Source organism: Oryctolagus cuniculus, chromosome 2, assembly GCF_051225735.1.
Source record: "Oryctolagus cuniculus isolate XC-2025 breed Fujian yellow rabbit chromosome 2, ASM5122573v1, whole genome shotgun sequence".
Lineage (NCBI taxonomy): Eukaryota > Metazoa > Chordata > Mammalia > Lagomorpha > Leporidae > Oryctolagus > Oryctolagus cuniculus.
The window spans coordinates 129,022,674-129,028,673 of record NC_142868.1 but is presented as its reverse complement, the minus strand read 5'-3'; positions in this window follow the sequence as shown (position 1 = coordinate 129,028,673).

Below are 6,000 nucleotides of genomic sequence, written 5' to 3'. Positions count from 1 at the left end.
GACACAAGGGTAGAGCATTAGATTAGGTCTGTAGGGAAGAGAAAACTCTGGGAAAGTAACCAAGAAAAAAAGTGCATCAGTATTTATTGCAACTGTGTAAACATATGATCTAAGACTGAGAATGCCCACTCCCAAGTATATATAAACCTACAGCTGTACTATTCATAATGGGAAACATACTGAAAACAACTTAAATATGCATCTATAGAAGATGCAACAGTGATATATTCCTGCAATAAAATTTTATATATAGCCATTAAAATTCATGAATTAGAGCTATATACAATAATATGAATGAACTTCACAAACATAATAGTTAAGAAAACAAATCAGACACAAAAGAATCCATACTACATGGTTTCAAATTAAAAATCAGACAATTCTATAATGTTGGAAGTCTAGACAGTGGCATTTCTTGGAAGAGGTTTTGAAAAAAGCTTTGGAGTTCATGTCCTTTTTATTTCTTCATCTGAATGAAAACTACTGGATGCTTATTTCAGCATGATTCAATGAACTATGCATTTTAATTTATTTACTTTTTTATATTGTTACAATTCAACCAAAAATGATTTGAAAGTCACATGTGAGGCATGTACATTTGACTTAGTGGTTAAGATGGCAAGTAGAACGCCCAGGTACCACATCAGAGTGCCTGGGTTCAATTCCCTGCTTCAGCTCCTGAGCAGTTTCCTGTTAACGCAGACCACTGGGGGTAATGGTGATGGATCAAATAGTTGGATTTCTGCCACCAATGTGGGAGACTTTGAGTGAGATCTCTGTCAGGTTTTGTCTCTGCTCAGGCCCAGTCATTATGGGCACTTGGGGAGTGAACCAGTAGAAGGAAGCTCTACCTCTTCCTGTCTCTTTGCCTCACAAATAAAAACACAAGTGATACACAGAAATCCATTTTAAAGGATAACTTAGAAAAGTTTTTGCTAAGCAAAATTTTTATAATTTTAACAGATTTTTTTGTATTCCCACAAGAGATTTATACTTATGGGACACATTGTAATATTTTAAGACATTTATATACCATGTACTGATCATCATAGTAATTAATATTTTTTTTATCTCCTTACCATTTGGTTGGGGGGTAGAGCCTTTGAGCTCCTCTCTTCTAGTTCTTCAAAATATAAACAGCAAGTTAATGTGAACTGTATTCACCCCACTGTACTGTGGAACTACTGAATGCATTCCTTCTCAGGAAAGCTAACAGAATTTTTATAGTAGCCCAACTTCAATTATTGCTAAACACAAACAACAGTGAAAAAAAGAAATAGTACTCTCCCCAAGCCACATCAATAAAAATCAAAGAGGGGAATAATCAGTTTTGATATAGTTACTCTTCCCTGCTTATTGGAATGGAAATTCCTTTTTACGATGGGTAGCTTGTAGTTGAATAAATACAAAAATACATATACAGCTATTCTGAATGAAGTTAAACCAACACTGGTCATAGTGTAGAAAAAGGAAGAGTAAGCTAAATTGTTCTGTCTAGCAAAAAAAATGGAACTGCAGGAACTTAAGGGGTGGCACGTGGAAGAGAGAAGTAATTCAGTAATACACTCAGGGTTCTCTGTTTTCTCAGTGAAGTTTAACATGCATAACTCATGCTGTAACATTATTTAGTTTTACACACATCATGGAAAAAAGAAAGAGAAACAAGTCTACTTTTAACAATGTACAAACAAGTAACAGAGTGTAAAAGTAACTAAGAGCAATTTAAGCCTTTTCAAGAGAATAATAAACTCTAGCAACCTAAGAAAGTAGTCCTTCATGTGGGAGACAGGGTTTGAGCCATTTTATTTAAACTTTACAAGGTAGGTTGATATCAGAAAGCTGTAAAGTTTAGGGGCATCTGGGTAAAATAAACATTTGAATAGTATCTTTGTTAACAATACTTTTCACATGCACTCACCAAAATTATTTAAGGTATTTAATATTATTTTTTATTATTTTAAAAGATTCATTTATTTATTTATTTATTTGAAAGGCAGATTTACAGAGAGAAAATGGGAGAGAGAGAGAGAGAGAGAAATCTTCCATGTATTGGTTCACTCCCCAGGTTGAAGCCAAGAACCCAGAATTCCATTCAGATTTTCCACATGGGTGGCAGCGACCCAAGCACTTGGGCCATCTTGTGCTTTCCCAGATGCATTAGCAGGGAGCTGGATTGGAAGTGAAGTAGCAGAAATTCAAATTGGTACATCATAGGCAGTGGTTTAACCTGCTGTGTCACAATGCAGCCCCCACTATCAACTCTTTTAAACAAAAAGATGCTGAGATGCTATGCAGCTAATAAAGTGACCCTCATCCATGATGCTAGTCTGAAAGAGCCAGAGATCAAAGTAATTATACAATTATATTCTTCACAATGTCTCTAATTACATCAAGATCACACTTTTTGAGGCAACTGTTTGGCAAACTAGATAAGATGCTGCTTGGGATGCCCAAATCCCATATGGGAGTGTTGGGATTTGAGTCCTGGCTCTGTTCCTAATCTCAGCTTCCTGCTCTCTCTGGGAGGCAGCAGGTGATAGATCAAGTAGTTGCATTCGTATGTGGGAGACTGAGATTTAGTTCCCAGGCCTGGCATCATCCACCTGGTCCAAACACAGCTGTGGGGCATTTGGAGAGTCAGCAGAAAGGCTTTCTCTCTCACACATGCACGTGTGCTCTCTCCATCTCCTCCCTCTCTACCACTATTTATCTATGTGCCTGCCTTTCAAATAAGTAGCATAAAAATATTAAAAAACAGTTACCAAAAACTAATTTAATGTAAATTTAATCATCACAACCTGTGAATACTTTATCCAGTAATTTTATTCAAGTATGCTACAATTCTGTTTCATTCTCTTGTATGATATCTTAATTTGATGCTTGTAAAACTATTTTTCCTTAAATAAGGAAAATAATTTATCCATTAGTTTCATAATTCAGATATATTTTATAAATACACAGAGAGATAAATAAACTATCACTGAGGATCCCAGCCTCACCAGCACCATTTTAAAAGAGCAAGAAATAAGACACTCCTGCTAGAACTATGTTTTAGCGAAAGCATCAACCCTTAAAACATTACATTGTTTAAGCAGTCACATCCCTTTCAAACTGGCAACCAGTTCAAAGAGCAGTCACCTTAATAACGAGACAATCAGCATTGTTTAAAGCAGTAAAGAGCAAAGTCCAAGCTTTAGAACAGACTTGAGTTAGAGAAATGTTAAGAAGGCCAGCTCTGCCACTTAATGTGCAACTTTAACTTGAATAAATGCATTTCTTCAGGCTTCAGCTTTCTTGATTACAACCTGTTATGAAAATTCCATAATGTGGTGTAAACTTACTGTGTACACTCTATCATAATGCCTGGCAGAGAAATACTCAATAAATAATACCTATATTACACAAAATCATTATGGTACTGAGGGTTCTCTAGTCAGGTTAACCACAGCTTGCAAAAGAAATCTCTCCTACCACTTGGTTTTATAAATAAAGTTTTATTAGAAGAAAATCAAGCCTATTGGTTTCCATATAGTTTATGGCTATTTTCATATTGCAATAGTAGTGTAGAGTAGTTGAGACAAAGGCCATATAGTTGAAAATAGTTACTAGCTGGATTCCTACAGGAAAATCTAGCATATAAGGAAAAGATCTTACTCTACTGGCTAGACTCTGCAAATCTTAGCTCTGAGGTTAGAATTTTGTTTATGCAAGGAATACTGACACATGAAGAATCAATTTATGTTGCCCCAATTTTTAGAAAGTTATTAAAGTTAGAATAATGATAATTACTGTATCAGGATAGATATAACATTCTTATAAATTTAATCACTGACTTCAGAATAGTCAGACGTTTGAACTATCAAAAAGAGCCATTACTAGCATTGAGAAAACCTAGACATTCTGAACATGTAAAATAACAACAGAAGGCTATCTTCCTACAAAAATCATGAGCCTTGTGATAATAACAAATGATCATTAAAAGCAAAAGGTAAACGAAGAAAAGAAAGATTAGCTGCCATATATTATTTGCATAAAATATTTAATATAAAAATTTACAGATATCACATTCTGCTTCAGAATAATTTATTTATATTTATTAATAATAATATTTATTAATATTTATTTATATTTATTAACTATTTTTATTAATTTATTAATAATAATTTTAACAAACATTTATTAAATTATTAATATTTGCCAATTTCAGTTATATAAATATTCTCTAATTTATAGATTAACATTCTACCTAGGAGATGGAAGACTATTTAGTCTTTGATTCATTTTTTTTTTTTATTTTCTGAAACTTGCACAGTACTCTTCCATGCTTTACAATTTAAAGTAAACCAAAGCATTTTCTTCAAAGTGGTAGAAAACATTTTAAAAATGGAAAATCTAGTTTCCTAAACTCATTTAATTTACATCTGCCTCAGCTGTCCTCATTAAGAAGTGTTGAAAATGCTAACGACTGTCAAACATAAAATTAAAGGAGAAATGAGACTTATATTGGAGTTTCCAGTGAAGAAAGCAAGAGTAAGGAACAAAAATAGCAGTGTAGGGCTGATGTCCTGGTGCAGCCAGGTAAGCCACCACCTGCGATGCTGGCATCCCATAGAGAGTTCTGGTTCAAGTCCCAGCTGGTCCACTTCTGATGCATCTCTCTGCCAATGTGTCTGGGAGAGTAGTGGAAGATGGATAAAGTGCTTGGGCCCCTGTCACCCATGTAGGAGACCATAATGGAGTCCTAGTCTTCTGGTTTTGGCCTATCTCAGCCTTGGCCATTGTAGACAGTCAGGAGGTAAACCAGAACATGGAAGATTCTCTCTCTCTCTCTCTCTCTAACTCTGCCTTTAAAATAAATACATCTTAAAAAATAATAGCAGTCTAGAAAAATAATAGCAGTCTAGAAAATGGTAATTAAATAATGATAAAAATAAATAAACTGGTGTTTTAGCACAGTAAGTAAAGCCACCACCTGGGAAAACGGCATCTTATATGGCTGTGTCCCAGCTGCTTGACTTCCAATCCAACTCCTTGTTTATGGCCTGAGAAAAGCAGCAAATGACAGCTCAAGTACTTGGGACCCTATTTTCATGTAGAACACCCAGATGATGCTCTTGGCTCCTGACTTAGGCATGGCCCAGCCGTGGCTGTTGCAGCTATATGAGGAGTGAACCAGTAGAGGTAAAGTCTCTCTCACTCTCCCTCTTTGTCCCTCCCTCTCACTCTGTAACTGTTAATTTTCAAATAAATAAATACACCCTTAAAGCAAATAAGTAAGGTAAGAAGCCCCCTTGTGAGAAAGAAAAGAACTAGAAGTCATACACTATCTTAAGGGCTATACCCAAGTAGCAAGGGGACGTATAGAGAAACAGAAATCACGGTAAGTTTGAAAAAGAACCATGAAAGTGTGGTTGGCTCCATCAATAAGTGCAGCAAGAAGCTGAATGAAGGTAGAATAAAGGATTGTCAGAAATCATTTTAGTAAGAACATGATTGATACAAGCAATTTGAAGTTAGATGGGAAGTATATTATTTTCATGTTTGTATTCTAAAGAGAACTGCTATAGGGCTAGAAGAGTTGAATACAAAAAATGTACTAAATAACTGAGAATAACTCTAATATCCCACACATGGGAGAGGGGGATGAAAGTAAAGTGGACAAGTTCTACAAAACACCATCTATCTAAAGCTTTACCATTCTAATTTCAGGTGATGTCTTAGAAGCTGACAAGGAGAGAAGCAGTTTTCCACTAGCCCTAACTAGTGGAAGAAAAATAAAAATACCCAAATCCACACTGATGCAACAAGGAAAGTAAAACAAAACTAATTTGAGAGACTGTCCCAGATTTAATACTGAAAATCTCATTAAACCACTCAGGTGAGCAAACTCTTGGTAGCCAGGCCCTTCCAGAGGAAGTGAGAAATTAGTGCCTAAGCATGGAATTAAAGCTCTCAAGTGATCATATAGATAAGATCAAGTATCTAGTAATAATAGCTATA